At 38.4% G+C, this 23407-nt stretch overlaps 1 long non-coding RNA gene across 1 annotated transcript; it reads left to right on the top strand.

Annotated features, from left to right (window-relative positions):
• Positions 1–12596: 12596 nt before the first annotated feature.
• Positions 12597–21420, top strand: LOC310892718. Its single transcript, XR_014578325.1, has 3 exons — positions 12597–13293; positions 14579–14677; positions 21277–21420. It is a non-coding gene; the product is annotated as an uncharacterized lncRNA (long non-coding RNA).
• The last annotated feature ends 1987 nt before the right edge of the window (positions 21421–23407 follow it).

The following is a 23407-nucleotide window of genomic DNA, read 5'->3' as shown; positions in this document are numbered from 1 at the left end:
AAAAAAAAAAAGAGAGAGAACATTTGGAAGAGAAAGTACAATAACTGAAGAAAACTGGCAACAAAAAATCAATCTTAAATTAACTGTAACCTTGCATTAAATCTTTTGTTTTGTTGATTCTCACTTCAAATTTATGCAATCACCTGAGACATTTCTTAGTTTCTAAATAAGCATAGTCTTATATTAAAATAATATAAAACTGAATAAAAGCTTACTTTGTTGTTTACTTAACAATATATATATTGTCACTTGAACTTTTTGTGTTCTGTATTTTCAGAGTGTACTGAAAAATATGTCATAACTATTAAATGCTGAAAATTTAAGCATGGTACTTTATGCTCTGCTTTATACTGTATTAAGAAAACAAGTGACTATAAATTTGCAGATAGGTTAAAGAAAAAGTTAAGTATCACAGTATCACAGTATCACAGATTTCTAGGTTGGAAGAGACCTCAAGATCATCGAGTCCAACCTCCGACCTAACACTAAGTACTCCACTAAACCATATTGCTAAGCTCTACATCTAAACGTCTTTTAAAGACCTCCAGGGATGGTGACTCCACCACCTCCCTGGGCAGCCCATTCCAATGCTTAATAACCCTTTCGGTAAAGAAGTACTTCCTAACATCCAACCTAAAACTCCCCTGTCGCAACTTTCGCCCATTCCCCCTCGTCCTGTCACCAGGCACGTCGGAGAACAGACCAACCCCCACCTCTTTACAGCCTCCTTTAAGGTAACTGTAGAGAGCGATAAGGTTGCCCCTGAGCCTCCTCTTCTCCAGGCTAAACAAGCCCAGCTCCCTCAGCCGCTCCTCGTAAGACTTGTTCTCCAGACCCCTCACCAGCTTGGTCGCCCTTCTCTGGACTTGCTCGAGCACGTCCATGTCCTTCCTGTAGCGAGGGGCCCAAAACTGACCACAGTACTCGAGGTGCGGCCTCACCAGAGCCGAGTACAGGGGCACAATCACTTCCCTAGCCCTGCTGACCACGCTGCTTCTTATACAGGCCAGGATGCTGTTGGCCTTCTTGGCCACCTGGGCACACTGCTGGCTCATATTCAGCCGACTATCAACCAATACTCCCAGGTCCTTCTCGGCCAGGCAGCTTTCCAGCCACTCATCTCCCAGCCTGTAGCTCTGCTTGGGGTTGTTGCGCCCCAGGTGCAGGACCCGGCACTTGGCCTTATTGAACTTCATATAGTTGACCTCAGCCCATCTCTCCAGCCTATCCAGATCCTCCTGCAGAGCCTTCCTGCCCTCGAGCAGATCGACACACGCACTTAGCTTGGTGTCATCTGCAAACTTACTGAGGGTGCACTGGACGCCCTCATCCAGATCATCGATAAAGATATTAAAGAGGACCGGCCCCAGTACCGAGCCCTGGGGGACACCACTAGTGACCAGCCTCCAACCAGATTTGACTCCATTCACCACAACTCTCTGGGCCCGGCTATCCAGCCAGTTTCTAACCCAGCGAAGCGTACGCCAGTCCAAGCCCCGAGCAGCCAGTTTCTTGAGGAGAATGTTGTGGGGAACGGTGTCAAAAGCCTTACTGAGGTCAAGGTAAGCCACATCCACAGCCTTTCCCTCATCCACCAAGCGCGTCACTTTGTCATAGAAGGAGATCAGTAGCTAGTAAGGAGTAAAGTAATGCTTTTAGGATATTTATGTAGTAGTTTATTTGTGTGTAGCTTAAAATAAAATTAAATATGAAAGGCAAACATTACTGGGGTCAAGGTCTATGGCATTCTTTACATTTTTGAACAAAAAAGCATAGTGAGCAGTAGAAAGTACTGCTCTCACATAGGGTTTCCTACCACATTTTGTCTAATAAAAGACAAGCTAGTTAGCACTTTCCTTGAAAGTGGCATTAGTAGATCCTTTTCAAGTCACTCTCCTATTTTCCTCATTTTGAGCAGGAACATAATGTGCTTTTTAGACCTCTTTTGAGATCCTTCACACTTGGCTGAAATTAGAAAATCATGGTTAGGGGTAAGGCTCCTATACACATGAACTCACAATAATATCAACTGCATGGATTTCTTCTTACAGAAGAATCAGTTTAAAGTATTATTCTAAACTACTTCCATTTACAAGAACTTGGAAAGGCTCACATACCTTACAGGCATCCTACTTTACTGTGCCAGGCATTCTGTTTTTCTTTTGTTTTTCTGTTTGTAGTTTGTGTCAGAATAAAAATTCCTTTTGAATGTAAGAGCCTCTCTCTGAATTCTCTGCAGAATTTTATCTTTGTGTCATACCAGCTCTCTAACAGGTTGTAGAAACAGGCTGATGATAAATGTGCACTGAATTACATCCTGTACTATGGGCATTATTCTAAGCACTTTGTATTTTGGAAATCTGGTTTATCAGAGTAACACAGTCATAATGTCATCAGTGAGAAAACTTCTTTCTCCTTCTCTAACAGTAGGAGGTAATGCAGGAGCCTGGTAAGGGGGATTTGACCTGCTGCCTGCCTGATCTCTCCTGCAGGAGGGGACCCTCCCACATCTGGCAAGGGAGAACAGGAAAACCCAGAGACAGGAGACACGGTTTGCATTTTGACCATCCTTACACTAGAGAAATGATATCTGAAAACCCTCTTAACAGCTACAGACACTGCATCTTCAGAAGAGATAAATGTCAGCCTAGGAGGATCCACCCAAAAAGCATTCTGCTGTGGTTCACACTGTGGTTGCCACAGATAACAAAAGGCTCCTACTGTGCAAGGTGCCTTGTGTTGTCCTTAGATGGAGGGTGAGAAGCTGCTAAATCTTGTTAACAGAACCACATGTGGCATATTATGTTTTCGTGAACATCAGTGGCAACCAGCTACAGCTTCTGCCTTTCGCTTAGAAGAATATGGTCTTGATGTAAAAGGTGATTTTCCTCCTGCCAGGTTCAGCCAACTGGTTCTTTACACAACACACAGGCTGCAGTGTTACGTCCCATGAGCCTAGCTTGCATTCCTTTGACTTTTGTTTTGTGGAACACAGAAATTGGTTACAGTAGCAGTTGCTGGGCTGCTAGAATTATCTGAAGTTTTCTGACAGTTGCTACATTTTCTTTGATGAGCCCTTTTTGCAGTGGCTTTAAGATTTGTAAAGACTTTTTGTTTAACTGATAGTTCAGTTTAAACAATGCAAGAATTACTTTTCAAAATTAAATTTCATATACCTACCTTGACAACAATAAACACATCTCAGCTAAAATGTCTTCAGCAAGAGCTCAAGCCTACCTCTCTGAATCCTCATGAAAGCTCATGCTTGCTTCCACCTAGTTTAAACTGTACCTCTTGCACAGGGAGGTTATAAAAATAGACATGCTTATCCAATTTCTTCATCTGAGTCAAGTGATAAAGGAAGTGTAATATAGGTTTTTACCAGATTGTTTCCAAATCTTATGGAAATATGTGTTCAGTTGCAGGTCACCTATGATGATCCTGTTGCAAAATATTTATTGGAGTCATGCTATTAAAAACCAAGAGTTCCACCAAGCCTGAAACCATTGCCACTGATCTCTCACCAGATAAAGGGGTATCTTCTAAGCTCTGGCTTCTCTTTTGTGAGTCTTTTTATATATTTATTTTGTCTGTCTAGACCATATGAAATATGGGAGTTTGAAGAGAAAATATGTGGAAAAAAGCAGATTTTTTTCTTTCTTTAAAGAAAGAGACCTACTGGCAAGCACATTAAATTATCCCTTTCACATAAGATGTGTTTTCTGTGGAGGCCTGCCATGTTTGTTTCATATGAAGAGAATCACACTTCTGTTGTTGTTGTTCAATCAAATTCAGGAAATGTTTGATCATACCTCCTAAACTTTCCTCCCACAGCAGTGATTAATCACTCCGTTTGAAATGCATATGTTTTTACTGCTAGAAGGAAAGTATTGATAACTGATTAAGTACTAGTTCTTGAAATGCTGTGTATGTGACAGCAATGACATACAAATAATTCCTTTGGTTTTAGTGGGATTTGTCTGTATATCATGCTAAAGTACCCAAATACTTGGAGGCTGATGTGACTTTGTGATTTTGGGGATATTTCAGTCATTAGTATGGAGGAGTTCTATATATCATATATAAAAAGTAATATATGTATATATTAAATACATATATTATTTTGAGTAAACAGAGTAAATTATTGTTTAAAATTTGAATCATGAATCATATGAATTCATTAACATAGTGATTATGATAGTGAGGGTACAGAAGCCAAGGTAATAAGCCTGGCAATAAGTAATAAGCCTGGTTTTATCCTGTAGATACAAATCCATCTCTTCTTCAGGACAACCCCCCCCAGCTTCCCTTCACAGGGAAAGAGCTTCAGTCTTTGACTATCTTGGTGGTCCTCCGTGACCTTGCTCTTTTTTTTTTTTTCTTTTTTTGTGCCTTTCTTTTGAATTCTGGTGAATCCAATAATTATTCCCTCAATCTCCTAGCTGTGGTCTTGTTGAAACAGCCTAGCTGCTAGTCTTCAACACATCCAGGACACAGAGTGTGTGCAGGACCCTCAGGTTCTTCTCAGCAGAGCTAAGCTATTCAGACATTCTATCTGCAGACTTTACTTGGCTGCACTGGCTGCACTGTCAATCCATCCCAGGTGCAGAAATTCACACTTCCTGTTGTTGAATTTCATGATGTTCCCCTTGGCCCATTCCTGGAGTGCTTCTGAGTAGCATCCCTTTCATTAGGCCTATCAGTTGCATTTTCTGGTTTGGTGTTGTCCTAGACTTGGTAAGTGTGTGCTCCATCTTCTCCTTCAGGTCACTGATAGATATATTAAATAAGGCGGATCCCAACAAAAAGTCCTGGAGGAACTCCACTGATAACTGGCCTCCAATCAGGGTTCACTGGCCTCCAGCTGTCATCCTTTGAGACTGAAAAGTCAGCCAGGTTATCACCTATGTAAAAGTCACCCATTCAGTCTGCATCATCCCAACTTGGATACATGGGTGCCATTAGAAACAATTTCAAATACAATAGAGGAGTTGAACTCAAATTCACTACTGGCATCATATGAAGATGGACTGACAACCTGATTAAGATTATGTTAAATTAAAAACAGCTGTAGACTGAATTTCTCAGGGCATTCTGAAAACTTAATTACAGTTCAGTATACTGTATAGTGTTTTATTTTGTTTTGTTTTATTCCCTCACAAAAATTCTGACAGGAACCAGAAATCAGCTGCTATTTGGAGGTCCAGTAGAAAAACTTCATATGATTAATTTCCCACTTGTCATTAAGTAGTTTATATCCTACACTCTGGATTTGTGCAAAATATGATTATGTATAATAATAAATAACAATGATATTTAATGAAGAAATACTCCCAACTTTTTCCAAATGCTGAGATCTGTGTACCTCCAACAAAATTTAGTGGATTTTCCAAGCTTCAAATACTGGTATTACTCAGAACAGCATTTGCCCCGTTTCTTCCTCAGTATCTATTTCTTGAGACCTGGCTTTTATCATTTGGGTGATTTTTTTCTCTGTTATTCTTCTTAATTAGTAGAAAACTCTTAAACTCTGTATCCTGTAGAGTATGAGTTAGAAGTGTCCCATACTCTGTAATAAATGGTTAATACAGGACGGATAATGTCTCATGTGATCAATATGGAAGGGAATGTTTCACTTTCCAGCTTCTCTCATTAGCGTTTTGGAATTTTAAGTTGCCAAATTAAAATGATGACAGGAATTCACAATTTCTTTATGAGAGTTCAGGTATGAAAATTAATTTCTCTAGTACTCTCTCTTAACATCCTCGCTGGAATTAAAGTCTTCAGAGACCAATTATTGATCTCATTGTATATTGTTAGTCTTCTGTCCTTAGCATCATGTAGACCAGAATTTTTCTGTGGCATTTCATCTATTGGATAGTTAAAGAGCGTACAACATGACATTCCTCCATATAATTTACAAATGTTTATGTATATTGCTTGAAATACTATGCAAATAAAAATTAACTCCACAGAATTGTCATGATTTATAAAACATATATTGGGATTTAGAAGCCTATTTTGCAGGTCAGCTATGCAGAGCAATACATACCAGGACTAAAATTGAGTTTGACTTGTGTTAGTGCTAATTAGCTACAGGCTAACAGCTATGCAAGAAAATCAAGAAGCTCTCATGTACTCAGAGTAATGAAACAGCTCAGAGTCCAAATATTGCTATTAAGGAGCTGAACTTAATGCTTCCCTTTTCAGCCCCACTACTCCACATTAGGAGGCAGTGTAACAGAAGATAGATATTACTATTTTAGCTTCTTGTTCTCTTAGGCCAAGCTTCCAGAGAGAGATATCAGTAAAAGTGAGACACAGCTAAGCTATCAAATCACATACATTGCTTCCTGAAGGATTCTGGCTTTTTTCTTGGTGGTCTCCTGTTCTAGCTCAAACCAGGCTGCAGATGAACCCTTTAGTAGATTTGATTATGTCCTGTTACTGCTCACATAACCAATATAAACACTTCTAGTATTTTGAATGAGATTTAAAGAAATGTGATTATAGAGATTAGTTCATAGAGACCAGGAATAAGTGACTCAGAAAGGATGGGTGAAAGGTAAACAGATGTTTACTGGATAACGGTTCATTGAGTGCATGCAGTTCTGTACAGCACAGGGATATGTTTCCTTCAAACATGTTCTTTGGCACCCTGATGTTAATGTCCCCTATGGCCAGATCTAAAGACTTCATCTGATTGGCGATGAAAAAAGATGGGCCACACAGGAACCTGTGAATTATCCTTATTTAGGTTCCTTTAGAATGATTGGGCTCAAAAATGTGCTGCAAGTCTTTACAGTGTGACCTCACGCACAGCCTAGATTTGTCCAGATCAAACACTCGTGTTGAATTTCAGTCTGAAGAGTACTTTGATTTGATGCTCTGAAAACTTAAATGTTTATTTTTTCCTCCCTCTTGTCAAATCACATGGAGTAAGTTCTTGAATTTCTCCGTGGTTGTGAGAGAATAAAAGTATTCTAAGGGCCAGATATGTTAGGAACTGGCAGAGCTCCATTGACTTGCTAAGGTTATGCTGTCCCAGCATTCATAAAGGTCAGATGGTTACAGACTAGTGAGAGCAACATGACATTTAGGTCTTTGGCCATATTCCAAATTCATGTGGTCAGCATTGCGTGTTTTGTTTTTTTTTTTTTTTTTCTTCCAGAAATTGGAGTTTATTCACTTATATCTAGATTCCCTTTGTAAATATTCAAGATAATCTTTTAAAATGTGGCCTACTTAGATAGCAGCCGGAACACTTGGCTTGCCAAAATGTGTCTGTGCTTTAGACTTATAACACAATAGCTTTGTATGAAGTCTTTCTTCCTTAGTAATTTTGCCCATGTAGCTTTTAAAGTGAGAATACTTGAGAATACCAGCCTCAAAAGTATGTGAGCAAAACGGAACGTGTGCCACTGAAATCGGTAGTTGTCATGACAGTGGATAACAGGGGATGCTTGTGAGCCATCATGCAGGTTAACTAACTCTGGATACAAAGGAAATAAGAAAAGTATTCACTGAAAGATTGTTACAGCTTCTCAATGACATTTCTGAGGATGCAGGTGAAGTTTTTCTCTAACTTCACCTGAAATTACAGACTGAGAGAGCTGGGATGTTGGGACCTATCCTATAGAACAGCAACACCTCTCTTAGAGGCCTCATTTTCTTGAAGATGACCATAATTATTTACATGAAATTTGGTTTGTCAAAAGAAAGTGTGAAAGAGGCTCATTATTCCAGGATTTCCTGGATAAAACAGCTTTTGGATTCAGCTGCTGATAGGAAAAAAAACTAATGATGAGTATTTGTACAATGTAAGAGCACTTTCTCCTCCTTTCATTTGGGAACTCTTCTCCTTTCACTTTGGAACTTCTTTCACTTGGGAACAACTCTCTCTCTCTCTCTCTCTGTCTCTCTGTCTCTCTCTCTCTGTTTCTCTCTCTCTCTCTGTCCCCGAGTTCAGCTGAACAGCAGCCAAACTCCATCACTCACTTATCTCATTAGTCTTTTATAAAGGGCAAGACAAACAAGTGAGCAATGCTGAAGGTTTTCATTTCAGGGGAAAAAAAAAAATAATAATTCCCTGTGTTCTGAGATGCAGTTGGAAAGACTGAACTTTACGTCAATCTAAGCAACACAAGAAAACAGAATATTTAGTATTTCAGAACATAATGAGAATAGGAACAGGAAAAGAAACTGGTTTGGTTTACCTCTTCAGAGACATTTTAGTAGTGTAGCAGAAAATAATGGCTGGAATTTTTAAAGCTTATGAATAAATTTGAAGCATATTTTTCTGGAAAAGAGTATCTCTGACTCCTTCCATAAGGAAAACCTGAGGAACTTTCTCTATAACTCCTACATCCAAGCCCATAACATCTGACTCTTCGTTCCTAGGCTCTGTAAGACATAAATAGGCAGTGACATTTAAAAACAAACAAACAAACAAACAAACAAACAAAACACCTAAATATAAATCTACCTCCATCTTTCAACATTTAATACAAATGCAACTCTTGGTATTTCAGGAGTTTTCTTTTATGAACCCTGTTAAAAACACTCTAGCAAAACTGATACGACTTTTTTCTGTGTACCTTTTCTCAACAATCTTTCCTTACTTATATAGAAATACCACATAAATAACCCAAACACCATCCAATATCATTCTCATTGAAATAATAATAAATCCACCTTCCTTTTAGAATCTTTTTGGCAAAATTATACTGCTGCATCTTTGGTTGATTTCAAATATTTTAGCTGTGGTAGAGATTTTGTTGCAAAGTTTTGCACAAAACTTTACACCTCAGTTTTGTACACGGTCTCAACAAAGCTGCTAACAGTCTACCACTTGTAGTTAGATGAAAGCATGTAGATCCTTTAAGCACAAAAGAATAACACAGTGAAGGATGTAGAAGGATGATGGTCACTATCTCCTGCTCTGTTAAAGGAAGTCTTTATGTCTAGTAGTTGCACACTGAATATAAATTCACTTATGTGTTTTGAAGAATACATAATTTATTCTAAAAGTTCCCAGTCCTTAGATGATGTGTGCCTGCTTCAAATGGAGATGGGCAAGTGATGAATTATAGCAGTCTCAAATGCCTGAAAGCAAAACCTGATGCTGTTTTTGATCTTTTAGTTCAGTAAAACAGTCACTAATGGGAAGCAGGCCTTAGTATACATTGCTTTATTATAGAAAACTACAACAGGAGTCCTGAGTCCTAAAATATATCAAATGTTAAAGCAAGAGCATAAACGGTAAATCAAGTTGCATTAAACTTTCATAATTTATGTGCTATGCTATCAGTCCTCTGTTTAGTCTTTTCTTCATGTATGTATATTGTAGTTTGGCTAGAGAAGCAGGAAGAGAAATCTCAGCAGAGATTTGCCATATGAATCTGTGTTTGACGTAATTAGAAGTGGTGCCACTTCCATTTCTGATGCAATAGAAAGTTTTTGGAATCCACAATGTTCCCTATTTGGAGTTCAAGCCAAAACTGACTTATGTGATCTTCATTCTGGAAAGATACACAAAGGATAAGTTTATATAACATACTGTGTTAGTAACAGAGCAATGTGGTTGCTATATTTGCATTATAACTTTGCCTTCTTGTTTCTTCATGTAACAGGCACCATAAAATCAACATTTAAAAGGATAGTCTGAAGACAAAACACTTCAAGTGCAAAGTGGTTTTGCTGGTCTACCATTTCATTTAAAAAAAATAGGAGAACTGACTTTTGTCAGTTGATTCACGTATTGCTGTATCTGTGTGCTGGTTCCCAGCCTGCTGGCAGCTTGACTGAGTGATTGCCAAGTTCACATCTGCTGCAGATGTTGTCACCTCTACTTTCTGATGCCTCTTGCTCTTGCTGTCTTGAGGAACTGTGACAGGGTATTGTCACACTGGCACAAGGCTTGTCAGTAACAGAGGCAAAAATAAATGTTGTTATACAAAGACAAAAATTCAGAATCGTGCTTCTCATGGAATAGGAAGCAGTGGGGAAGGGGAAAACAGGAAGAAAATGGGACCTGGAAAGTTAGGCTCACAGGTCCTGTCGCTGTTGGAGGAGTATAAGAAGCAGCCATCACTGCTACTAAATGAAGCTGACCTTGATTCCTAAACTGACTTGTCACACGTAACTGCCCTGAATGGCAGGGACAGCAGCCAGCTCTGTTCCCAGGGTCCTGTGGAGGTACCTCATCCCCATGTACCTGCCTACTTTTCCTGTCCCGTCCTGTTGATAGTAACATCCAGTGGCAATAATGGAACTGAAAGCATGAGGAATGACATAAAAGAGGGGGGCTAGCCATAGCCCCTTGCAAAGTGTGCTAAGTGATTAAGCAACTGCTTTTGCAATTTCAAGCTGAAGTTAAACATAAGAGTTTAACGGTAGTGGGGACCAAAGCTCTGTTTTTACAACAGGAATTGATAATAGTTTATTGTTGTCTTTTTGTTTGTTTGTTGGTTTTGTTTATTTATTTAGCTCTACTGTTCTTCAGTATCATTCTGTGTGTCTGTACCCATCATTCATTGGGTCTCTGTACTGACAGGAGTCTATCTTTGTTATCTTTTCACCAGACAGTTTCATCAAAGGTGCATTTCAGAGGCTTTGGCATCAGTCTGACACCCCACACTTTTTTGTTGCCTACTGGCCAGAGCTGTCAATAGATAAGATGACGTGTTGCTGATGTTACATCTCTGCACAGAACATACAGTTAACATTGTGCTTGACTGTGTTTGCTTGGGGGAGCTCTCTGTTTTGTGTAGTAGCACCCTCCTTCAGAGATTTCAGGGAGGAAGGGATGCTCTTGCTCTCTCTCCTTTCTCCCCCATCAAGCTGGTTGCCCGTCACCAGCTGCGTGATGGCACCTGGGGATGGACCAACCTACCCAGTGCTGGCCCTGTGAGGAAAGCCACAGCTGAGGGAGAGGGAGTCTGAGGAATGTTTGAGGCCGATTGTTTAGCAGGAGCTCAGGGATGAGCTGGGGGGTCAAAATAACTCACATTTGTTGGTGTGTTAATGTCCAGCTCTGTTTAATATCAGAGGCAGCTGTAATGTTTGCACAAGACAGAATCTGAGCTGATCAGCGCTATCGTACTTTATCATGCAGGAAAAGGCCAGCAATGGCATTCTTGAATGGAAGTGTGGTTCTGCAGTATATAAACAAAAGCTAGTCAGAAATCTTGAACAATAATCACACTCTAAGTTGTTTCTTTTTTCTGTTTTTGTTTCAGGGTTTTCTGTATCCTTTTTAGTGGAGGGTTGTTAATTCCTGGTAGTGCAGGCCAAGAAAAAAGGAGCGAGCCTGGAAAAACCACATCCTCTCCTAGGACTAGAGTCTTCCCCTGGTTATGTGTGTGATTCCTACTACTCCACCAGCTATTGTGCAAGTGGAGCTAAGCACAGAACTTGACCTGCTGATTTTGCAAGCATAACTTAAAGTTTCATATGTACTCTTATCCTGTTAAGCAAACAACTGTTTGTACAGCAAGATAAATGCTCTCCGCTGAGCTGTCTTGAGCCTGTGATTGTTCACTGCAGCGTTTCTTCTGCTTCCCACAAAAACCTCTGTGTTTGACCACTGGGTGTCAGTGAAAGACTGTGAAGTGTTTTTTCTGTAATTTTTAAAGGTACATGAGTTACTCCCGGTTCTGTGGGTGTTCTTTATTTAAGGTGGCCTGGGCAATTTTAAGCTGATTGACATATACACCAGGAGTGTATGATTATTGGGAAAACCATCTCAGACCAGTAAATTGTTCCTGAATTGCTTCATTAATCTATACAAAATAAACCATACTACCATGGGCAGTTAAAAAAAAATAAAATCGTATTTATTTATTTATTTATTTATTTATTTATTTTCTATTTCAAGTAAAACCACTACTCCCAACATACTACAATCAGAGGGTAGAAGGCTGTTGTATTTTACTATATTCATATTCCTTGTGCATTAGGCACCAAGCACAACTAGAAGGTTCAGTCCTGAAAGGTGCTGGCATTAAGAACAATGTATCAGTAGGATAATACTCATGTAGGTGTATGAGAACTAAGGATGCTCCTCACCATAGAGTCAAACATATTTTTAAAGCTTTGCCCACTTTCACCAAGGCTGGTGTTAATTCTCTGGCAGACTGATGAGAACTAAGGCAATGTGTAATATAAGATAAGGTGCAAGCTGAAAAGAAAATGCCAGCTTTATTTAAATGGGGAAAAATAGCTTAATTGAATGGAATGGCAATGGTATGAATCCATGTAGCAGCACCTGCATTTGAGCCATTGATTGCACCTGTAAATATTTCAGTGGTGTAACAGCATTTTACAAATTGTTGGAAGGAACCCCAAGAGTTTTGGAAACCCAGCAGAAAACAAATGGCCTTTCGGTGCTGGGCAGGTATCACAAGCGTTTAGGGCAATGTAGTAAGCACGTTAATTGTATCCTGCTGCTGAAATGATCTGCTGTCAAAAAACTGAGACTTTCAGTGTCAGGTTTGTCCTCTCTAGCCTTCAAAGTTCTATAGCCACTAAGTAAGCTGAATAATCAGATTCCTGTGATCTACTGCTACACACTGCTAGCATGTTTAGGAGGGTAGCACTGTCTCTGCTCAAATTCCATTCACATTTTTTAAGGTAAATTTGTAAAAAAATAAAGCATAAAAAGGTTTATTTTAAAATTACCCATTGTGATGGTTGTTCCTTAGGGGGAAAAAAAAATAAAAAAAATCTTCAGCAAACTCTTTGTCCATACTAATAAAAAATATACTGGACTTCTGTTTAGGGTATAACTGTAAAAGAACACAGCAAGATTTGAACAAAAAGTTTTCTTTTGCACACTGTGAAATGGAATTTCCCTGAATGGCTCTTCTAGGTATTTTTACTGTTTATGCAATGAATATTAAAAGGTGCAGGAATTTGAGATCTCAATTGATATGTAATTGTAGTATGGGAGAGCTGCCCTTGGAGCAAAGATTTATCTAGACCGAATCTAGCGTAAAAAACAGCTCAATTTCCTGCGCTGCAGGTATGCACAAGCTGTGCATCTAAACGAGGGAAAAGTATATCCAAGCACTGCCGAATTTCTCGCTTTTTCTCTGCGCCACCGAACAGTGGCACCTCCGCCTCCCCGGGGTTAGGACTTGGCCGCTAGAGGCCCTTCTGCGCCCGCAGGAGGCGACGCAGCCATTTCACGGCGGCTGCGGCTGCCACTGCTACTGCTGCTGCTGCTGCTGCTGCGAGGGGTTCTAGCGGAAACGAGGGGCAAAGTTTCCGTTTTCACTGATGTAATATCAGGTCTGCAGGTCAAAGGGAAGGTTTCTAGGCAACCAAAGACAATGTTATTTTGCTTATATTGACGATAATGAAGTTTTACTGAAACAATAATAATAATAAAAGAGCATTTTTGCTTTACTTAGAGTGAAGCTTAAGCTTTAGAAGCCAAAGTGTTCAGCCTGTACCTTTTTTAGGTGCTCCAGTGTATGAAAGCAATTAATTACATGCTTATGTTATAAAAATATTAGTTCATATTTAAAAGTTAAAATGATGCTTGAAAAGTCAGGCTGTTCTGACAGGAGTCCTAGCATTTAATAATAATAATAGTAATAATAATAATAACAGCAACAATAACAACAACACTACTACTATGACTGCTACTACTACTGCTACTACTATTCCTACCACTACTACTAATTTTGTTTTGACAGTGAAATGTAAAGAGTCTTTACTGTTCCGTTATCATTTACAGCAGTTAGAACATTAAATACTTTTTTATTAAGATATAGGATTGAGAATGTTCTGTGTGTAACAAGCTCTCAAAAGTTTCAGATCATAGTCTATATATTTAATATCTTTCAACATTAAGGATTACAGATACACTGGAGCCACTGTGCATTTACCCACATGATTTTATTAGACCCAATCAGATCACATCACAAATTAGATTTGCATAGTGTCAGAGTACTAGCACTTTCAGAAAGATGCATCTTAAATTTGCAGACTAGAAAACTGATGTATATATTTTGAATTAGGTATTTCTTCATGCATATAAAATATGAGTTTTCAATAACAATGTCACAATGTATTATTGTTGTGCATTACCTCAACACTGTACTTCCGTAATGACTTTAGAGATGAGTTTCCAATTCTAAGTGATATAAATTAAGGTCTAATTGTATCAGAGTTATATTTATTGTGAAATTTGAGTAGGCATCTCATCTCTGAAGTGGTACAGTACTCCCTTACCAGTCTGCCATGATTTATTCGTTTTCAATAAAAGATACCAATACAAAGGATAGGACAACCTGTGGACTAACGGGCTAATTCTCTAGTTTGAACTCATCCTGTGGTGGCGCTCAGCTTTAACATGGTGCTAATGAGAAAGCCAGTCTGAAGGACTGATTGCACTTACCACTGGTAATTGAGATAGGGTAGGCAGCAGCAGAGGCTGCCCCTAGAAGCACACATCCTCCTTCCGTCACCCCACATGCTGTCTCCAGCAGGCAGGGACAGAAGCAGGGTGGCTGCAGGGCAGCACCTATGGGTGACGCATTGCTGCATGGCTTTTTTGCTTCTGTTACAGAGGAGATGTGGCTCTGGGGTCATGGTTCCTTCTTGCTGGAAAGAGGACTATATGAATGGGGACATCAGGGTTACTCGCAGCTACTGTGTACGCCTGCAGGTATGTCTTACAGGGACATCTAAGGTTGCATCCGTGGCTTTGAGACAGCAAATGCAGTGTGTTAAGCATAACTGTGGTAAAGCTGTTGACCACACGTAAAAAGAGCACTTACAAAGCAGAACAAAAACACTTAATCTCCAAATTCACATCTTTTTGCACATTTTAGTAGAATACTTTAAAATTATGTCAGATTCTGCAGGATGAAGCAGTGTATATCAGTTATTTCCACAAAAAGCAATCACCTCTTGCTTTTTTTAGATGTCTGTGACTAAAGATTTTTATTTTACATTTTATGCTGAGGTCAACCATAGATAAAATCGGTGCAGAAATGAGTCATGGGTTTTCACAGTGAAGGCAATTAATCACTGGACCACCCTGACATGTGTTGTGGTGAATTTTTCATCACTAGAATTTTGTATAAAAATATTATACTTTAATATTTATTCCAACTAGATTTAATTTAGGAATGCCCCTTGAGCTGTGTCATACAGGAGACCAATCTAAGTCACTACAGTGGTCTCTTCTTGCCTTATGAGTTATGAATCATATGTTTCATTTTATTTTGTTTTTGCTACAGTAGTTATTTGAATTGTTTAATGTTTATATATTTATATTTATTTATATATATATTTATTTATATGTATTTAGTTTTTTGTTTTTTTTTTCCCCCCATAAAATTAAATGTTCTGTGGCGGTGGCATAAGTCATGTTTCCCTAATGCAAACAGCATAGAAACAATTATTGTCTTTGGCTACTTTAAGGCTAAATAAATACATCTTTTAATTAAATCTAAAGGATTAGTGAATGAAAAAGGAAATAAGAACACACATACAAGTAATTTTAAAAGATCAGAGATAGAGCCGGCTAACTTCAAAACATAATAATTAGGAGGGCCAAAGAAGTGGCTTAAGTTTAAAAATACAAGTTAAACAAAACAAAACAATACAACTCCATTTTCTAGTGTCATGTTAATTATAAAATAATAATTACGCCATGAAACTTGAGTAATACTAAAATCTGACACAGGCTGCAGTCTGATTCATACAATACTTTACTGTTTAATATAGGCAGTTTTGATTTAAAAGCATTTTAATATAAAGATATATGTGTGTATATACATATGTATGCATATATACATAAAAAATCACCTTAGAAAAAAGAATATTTCCAAAGAAATGATCCAATATTTTTTGAGGCAATCTTAATGTTTATTTTAATATAGTTATGTATATGAAGTATATACATATAATATTTACAAAGCAGAAAACATGTGAAGACAGTGTGTGGGTGTTTTCAGTGCTTTCCTCCAAGGGAAGAGAGGCCATAGCAAAGAGAGGCTGGAACTACACCATAAACAGCTTTTGGGTTATATGACCCATCCCCTGAGGCAGGAAGGGGCAACACTTCTATCTTGTTGACTAATGGGTTGATTGCAAACTAGACAGAGGGGAGGCTGGTCTGGATAAAGCAGGCTTCCTCTGGGAAGTGCCACATGTATTCAAAGCACATGGCACGGTGTCCTGACCTCTGGATCCCATATGTGCTTGGCAGAAGCACTCCATGGAAGGACATAAGGTGGCAGTGGCTCTTTCCTTCTAGCGCCCTGGGCTCTGGCAGAGACCCAAGAGCACCGTGCAACTGTCACTTGCCACGAGCAGCTACCCACCAGACGTAGAAGATGCTCGGCTCTTGTAAAATGGAAAATGGCATTGACAGGTGACGTTATTTTCTGCCTGCACTCGGGAGCAATCAATGCCTTCCTGAGGCACTTATCAACCCCCCTCACCCTTTAAGTGAAGAAAGTTTTGGGGGATAGGGTACAAGTCAAGAATTCAACCCTCTCTTCAAGGGCTCAGTATTCCATATAAATGGAATTTATAAATGTAATTAATACTGCTGAATTTACTGATGATGTGTGGATTGATAGGTACTGTGTAGGGACATAAGGAAGCTGTGTTTTTTTCAGTTTTTCTTGCTCATTTGCTATCCTTCCGTCATTTACTTTCAATTAAAAGATTTGTGGTAGTTTAGTTCAACTGCTGTGGTATGAAGTTCCTGCTTCTCTAATTACAGTTGAGGAGGCAGCAGGGATAAAGAAGTAATCTTGTTGGTTTTGGGAAGGAATAACTATCTTACAGCAATCAGTCTTTACTCTGAACTCTGTCATGGCCATTGAAGATTACTGTCAATGTGCCAAAAAGAAAAGAAAAAGAAAAAAAAATGAAACAGTAAATTAATATTTGTATTTCAGTGTAACCTACTGAAATAATATTCACTTTTAAGAGTTTCCTTCAAGATCATTTGTTGCTAATGTATATACTTCTTTGTCTCAGTGGAAATAACATCTTCGTGAAGTGAATGGTTGGCTAGTAATACAGACCCGCCTCTGAGCGCAAATGCTCTGAAGGAGCTATAGGTCACAGCACTCAGGCAAGTAGTTGCACACAGAAGGGTTATTTTCTTGGGCTTTCATTTACCTTTTAATCCTCTTATTCTTTCCTTTGATGACTTTTTTTTTTTTTTTTTTTTTTTTACTGCTACAAAATGGTCCTTTCTTTGAAGAAGGATGTCATGCCTGCATGTCGTCCAGGTCATTTTATAAATAGTATAGGTAATGTGTGTTTAAAGCCTCATATTTGATTTGGTAAAGTTACCTCTTAAGCACACCACCTGAAATTAGGCTAGTTAATTGGCCGAACAGATTCCTTAGTGTTGTTTAAGACAGTGGGGCTGCTGCTGCTTCTCTGGCTATATAGTGGTTATATGGAATATAACCACTCTGGTCTCTGGAATATAGTGGTTAGCTGTACTTTTTTGTAAGAAGTGCAGGTGTAGATACAATGGGAAATTCTTTCATTGATTTTCTCGAACTGCTGGATAGGAAATCTACTCACATTACTTAAATTTAATGTCTTTGTGGTTCTAATTTGTTCAATGGCATGCACTTGAAATATTTATTTCAGTGTCTGTCTTTAAGATTCTGAAAACGCTTATTTCCTTGATTTATCTTACCCATACAACTGTGTCCATTGTTTTCTTTAAGGATGCTCATATTGTTTTCATGGTCATATGCCGAGAAACTAAATTCTCCGTGACAACGTGTGCTATTCAACTACCTGAACTACCTGACCTTGGGTGTTCACTTGTGACACCAGAACACTTCACCCCAAGTAATTCAGACACTTGCCAGGAAAAAATATATATATATATATATATATATTTAGAAGCTAATATTTGTCATAAAAATGCACATTTCAGACAGAAAAAACAAATCAAAACAAAACAAAAAACAGCTATATCATTAATATAGCCTCATCTCAATATAACTGTAAAATAGAAAAACATCATAGCATTGAGGTTCTTATGCTGAGAAATGACACAGAAGCTATCAGGAAAACTTAAATGAATGATGTCCAGCTGAAAAATGTCTTTTCTTAGACAGCACTTAGAGAATATCTCATCAGGCTGGAATACAATGAAATAAGAAGGCAAGATGATAGCCAAAATTTTCAGCTGTGGGACAGTTCGTAGAACATGTTGAATTCACATTTTACCATTTTTGATTCCTGTCTTTATACATTAACCTCTTTGTGTAGAGGTTTGTGCAGTCATTTGTACATATTTGTAGAATGAATAACAGTGTCTGTATGTTTCCAGATTTAGAAGCAATCCATATAATCTCATTCAAATAGGCATTTTCATCACAGATTAGTAATTAGCTACTTCACTTTAAAATGAATTTGAATTTATTTGAGTAGTGTTTGAATCTATAGCAGTGATAGCATGAAACTAAAGATTATAGTCTGAATGGTTCATTGCATATGCTCTTTCTTCTTTCACAAGCATAGGAGCCTATGTTATTTTGAAGTATCCCCTGGTCTCTGTTGGTCTTTCTGTTGAGAGTGCACTGGCCTCTCTCCCTTTAAGCCAGTAGACCTAAGTCCTCTTTCAGTTAAAGGACAGATTAACCAGCATAAAGTCATAACTCCTTTGTGTCAGTCCATCAAAAATAGCTACCATTAACACAAACAGAGCATCATCTATATCAAGATTCCTTTGCCTTTCCTACAACAAAGATGCAGTTGGGAGAGATAGACTACAGTTAGGATTCTCCATCAGGAAGTGGAAAATACGCATTGCTGAATAAAACAAAAAGAACACACCTAGAGCAGGTTTTTTCCTACTCAGTCATGGCTAATACTCATCAAAACCAGTGTTATGAAAAATGTAAATAGAGTTTAAGGTGGAGAATAGCTCACCTAAAAAAGTCAGCAAATGCCTCACAGAGCTGCAGATGAAACCCTAACCTATCCTGCAGGTGAGATTGCCAATGCAGATGCATAAGCAGATGCTCTCCAATATAGTTTGCTTGTTCAGAAGAAAATATGGATATTGATATTTAAACCAAAATTATAATAATAATAAAAATCTTGCTCTGAAAACCCCATAAGTGTATGTCCGACTTGTAAAATGTGAGTCTAAGTGATGGTTTTCCATTTGAGAGTAGAGGAGTAGAGGTGCCAGTAGATACTGGCCTTAGAAGTGGTGGCTCCTGGTCTGTTTTCAGTCAGTGATTTAATCTGAAATAACCTTTGTGCTACCAGTGACATCTGCACAACAGTTGCTCTATTCTTTTCTGTGAATATTGTGCAAATATTTATTAAGATCTTCTGGAGAGAGTACATAAAGACTGTACAGTCAGAGAAAAGAGGAAGGAAGCCCCTTTATACAGTGACAAGACATTTGCTGTACCACCTAGAAATTTAACTGACTAAGAAGAGTTAATTTTGTCTTTCAGCCTGGGAACAGACTTACATACCTCAGACAAAACTAAGATGTGCAGGGGGTGACCCATTTTTTCTTTATGGAAAACTGAACTGGTTTTTTGGTCCAAAATGACAACGCTTCCATGCTGGGATGCAGCTTGCAAACATCTTGCTTCTTTCCACAGTGGCCTGCAACCCAGCTAAGAACAGCTGTTTCTGTAGGGGTTGAAATGCACCAGCAAAGTTCATCCCTTCTGCTTCTGTCTCACATTTCAAGTACCATCTCTACCCCTGAAATCTGTATGGCACCACTCAAGCCTGAAAACCTGGGCTTTCTTGTGCACCAGTCTCCATCTGCAATCACTGTCGCAGCACAGGATGATGCTGCGGAGGGACAAACTCAGAGACCCTTCACATTTTCCCAGTGTAAGTCAGGTTTTCTATACAGCACAGTGTTGTGCTGTGCACAGCTATTGACTTGGGCCTGAGGTCAAAATAGTCGAATTCAAGCTTTGGTGGGTTAATGTAATTCTTCCTTCTCACACAGCATGGGTGTGCTGCTGTCCCAATACAGCCATCCCACTGTGGGTTTGGGACCTAATGCAGTCAGTATTATCTTGTATATCTCTGCTTAATGCTTCATTTCACTAATATTTCAGCATTTTTTGGATCAAAAGCTCTTTAATATTAAAAACAAAAAAAGAAGATTTCTAAGCAATTTCTATTAGTTTTGCTCTCAGTAATCACTATGGGTTAATTTCTTCATTAGCAAAATGGAGTAATGCCATTTAGTCATGCTGCCAAACTGCTTTATAGTCTGGAAATATGAAACATTAAACACGCATGAAACAGTATTAACCTTGTAAGCTCATCTGGGCAAGAATTGCATCCAGCTTTGTTTGTTCTAAAAATAACGTTTTTCTTAAAAGGGATTAAAGTTCCTTGAGTGCCATCCTCCCCTGCCAAAGCAAACCCATAAAAGCAAAGAGATGCCAAGCAATGGAACCCTTCTTACTGATATCCTCTCACAGCATATTTTCCTTGACGATGACAGATTACATCTTTTCCAGGAATTTTTGCCTTCTTCAGATAAAGAAACACAGCACACTGAACATGTTAATCACTTTTGCTGGCTATTGCGAATCCTGCCTTAAAACCTCAGAAATGCTGGAGTACTGAGCCCTGACAGATGGTCACAGGCGGTGTGCAGTGTGTTTATCTGAGGATGAAGTATGAAGTCATATGTATGTGTGTACGTCTGTGTTGCATCTTCACTGTGCGCCTCTTGCTCACCCTTGAAATATCAGCTGACTGAGTCATAAGCAAAGTACAATAAGGAATTTACCATGCTGTTTTCATTAACAATAGTGTCCCATTCTCAATTATTACACCCAGTTTTTCTCTTTTCGGGTAGCTGTGCTCTGAACTCAGGGTGGATTGTGTGAGCACAGGCATTTTCAAATGCAAAAAGGAGGCTTCAAACAACATCTAAGCCTTCAGACTGCTGGACAAACTGTTAGAAATTTGTGCATCCACTAAAGCAGTTAGGTCTTGATTCTGTTCATGTCTTCTAAAAGTCCGTATGCCTGCTCTGTCAAAAAGGGGAATACTGAGGGAATCCACAACTGCATTTAAAATATGTATTTTGTTAATAATATACTACAAGCTATCATTATCAGGGCATAAACAGAGTATTAAATGGGATTGCCAGAAGGAGAGGCTGCTTTTTATTAACCACTAACAGGATGATTGCCAAAAACAGAAGTCATAATCATATGAGAGAACTCCAGTTCCTCTTTCATAAGTTGATAGTGGTATTCTTTTTCTTTTTAGCCTTTTGTTCCTGTATGTCTGGAGCACAAATTATTGCACTTCTATGGTGCAGCATGCCATACAATGAATCTTCTTGAACAAGAAATGAGAAGAAACTCCACTTTTTACTGAAAGAGAAGTTGGAATGCTCTGGCCTGTCCACATCCCTTGTCTTGTAAATGATTGATATTACTGTGGTTTCATGCAGTAAAATAATCACTCATGGAGGAAAACAGGCTCTGTCTAAAGAAACACAGTCTGAACAAATCATGGTGTAAATAATATTGTGTTTGTCGTCAAGTGTGGCTGGGAAAAGGTCAAGTGATGCCAAACTTTACTGTAAACTGTTAGGGAACAGGATGAGTTTGGATGAGCAGTTGGCAAGCTGGACAAGGCTTGTAAAAGTGAGAGTGGGAAGCTACCTTGGCAGCATGCAGGTGAGGGGAGGCACAGAATTCTGATAAAGGCTTTCTCTAGATCAGAAACATTTCTGCATTAGCAAAATTTTGTTCTCTTGAGGAAAGAAGCGTATTATGTTCTCATGTTAATTAACAATTAAGTTACTTTTATGAGGCAAACCCTTAAACTGTACAGTAATGCAATTACTGAAAGATTTCCCTGTGGAAGGAGGACAAGTCTTGCAGTGGTGAGTTTTACTATTCTTCAAGTACTGTATTGGCTTCATTTTGCTTTATGCTTCTAATTGCATAATCTCTGAATGGTGACACTTAACTTTGCAGATCTGTTCTTATTCTGAGGAGCAAAGCCTTAATCACAGTATTAAAAGCCTTTTCATTAATTCAGAAGCTTCTCAAAACACACTGGGAACAATTTTACAGGACACAACTGCATGTTGCAATCACTGGCTCACTTTTCTAAACGTGAGGGTGAGTGCAATTACACTCTAACAGTAAAGTCTCAAATTGTATTTAAACACTTTACATTTTAAGAAATATATATTAAAACCTATTGCATGACAGTGTAAGAAAAATATCAGTAAGATTTATTTGAAAACAAGCAAAAGACTGTGGTTGTTTTGTTGTTGTTGCTATTTCTTCTTGTTTTTATTCGTTTATTTATTTTAATTGAAGGGTAACAGGATAATTGCCAGATAACTACCTTGAAATACCTTGAAAGTCACACTTCAAGCTGCTTTATCACCTAAGTACTTCTGAAGTTATCAAATATTGTGTAATTCTGGTTTGTAGAACAGAGTTTTAATACTGTCTCATGAAAACAGGCTGTGCACAGTGAAAATTGCCTGCATCTATATATAGAAATGTGTCCCTTAATAGAGACCTGCAGTAAACTGAGAATTTGGCTCATTAGAAATACAACACTAAAAATGGAAGTCATTAGAGAAGTCATTCAAGAGCTCTTGAAAATTAGAGGTCTCTGGCCTGTAGTTCAGAAGTTAGTGCTACATTCAGATTAAACCATAAAGGAATATATTAGACAGATTATATCAAAACATTAGTGATCCCAATGGTTTTAGGAAGATCTATGAAATACTGTCTCTGGGTTGTTTACCCTGCATAGGAGAGGGATTTAAACTAGAAAAGTGAGCCTGACATTTTAACCAAAGTCTACAAGAGTCAATTAAAAGATTTACATCATCTTTAGCAGGTGTGTTGTCAGCCATTAAGACAGAGTAAGATTTGACTGTTTAATTAGTATAATACAAGAAAAAAAATAGTTGTTACGCAAGTTTAACACTAAAGCTATAAATTAGAGTTATACAGTCACTATTTGATGACAACCATTATTTCAACTTTGTCAGTGTTTGTTACATATGACCATTTAAACCCTTCTATTACAGAACATTTGTTTTGAGAATGTTTGATCTCCAATTTTGGTTTTTAATCTATGTATTGCCTGTACAAAGCTACAAAATTGCATGTTAAAAATCAATTTGAACTTTTCGGATACAATGTGCAAATGCTATTCTCCTTATGAAATCTGTAAACAAACCACAGTGGTACCTGTCAAAACATTAAAATAGTGAGTGTCCAAGACTTGTGTAAGCACCATACAGCTAGCCTAAGTTTTGTCCAGGTGTGAGTTCAAGGGCAGCGTTGTACAAAGTGCAGCAGACCAGTCCTTGTGCTGCTGGCTGTGAACAAGCTGTTACAGCACAGGAGACATGCAGCAG

Source organism: Anser anser (assembly GCF_964211835.1).
Source record: "Anser anser genome assembly, chromosome: 1".
In the NCBI taxonomy this organism is placed as follows: domain Eukaryota; kingdom Metazoa; phylum Chordata; class Aves; order Anseriformes; family Anatidae; genus Anser; species Anser anser.
The sequence above is the reverse complement of the archived record's forward strand: the minus strand, read 5'-3'. Positions and strand labels throughout refer to the sequence as shown.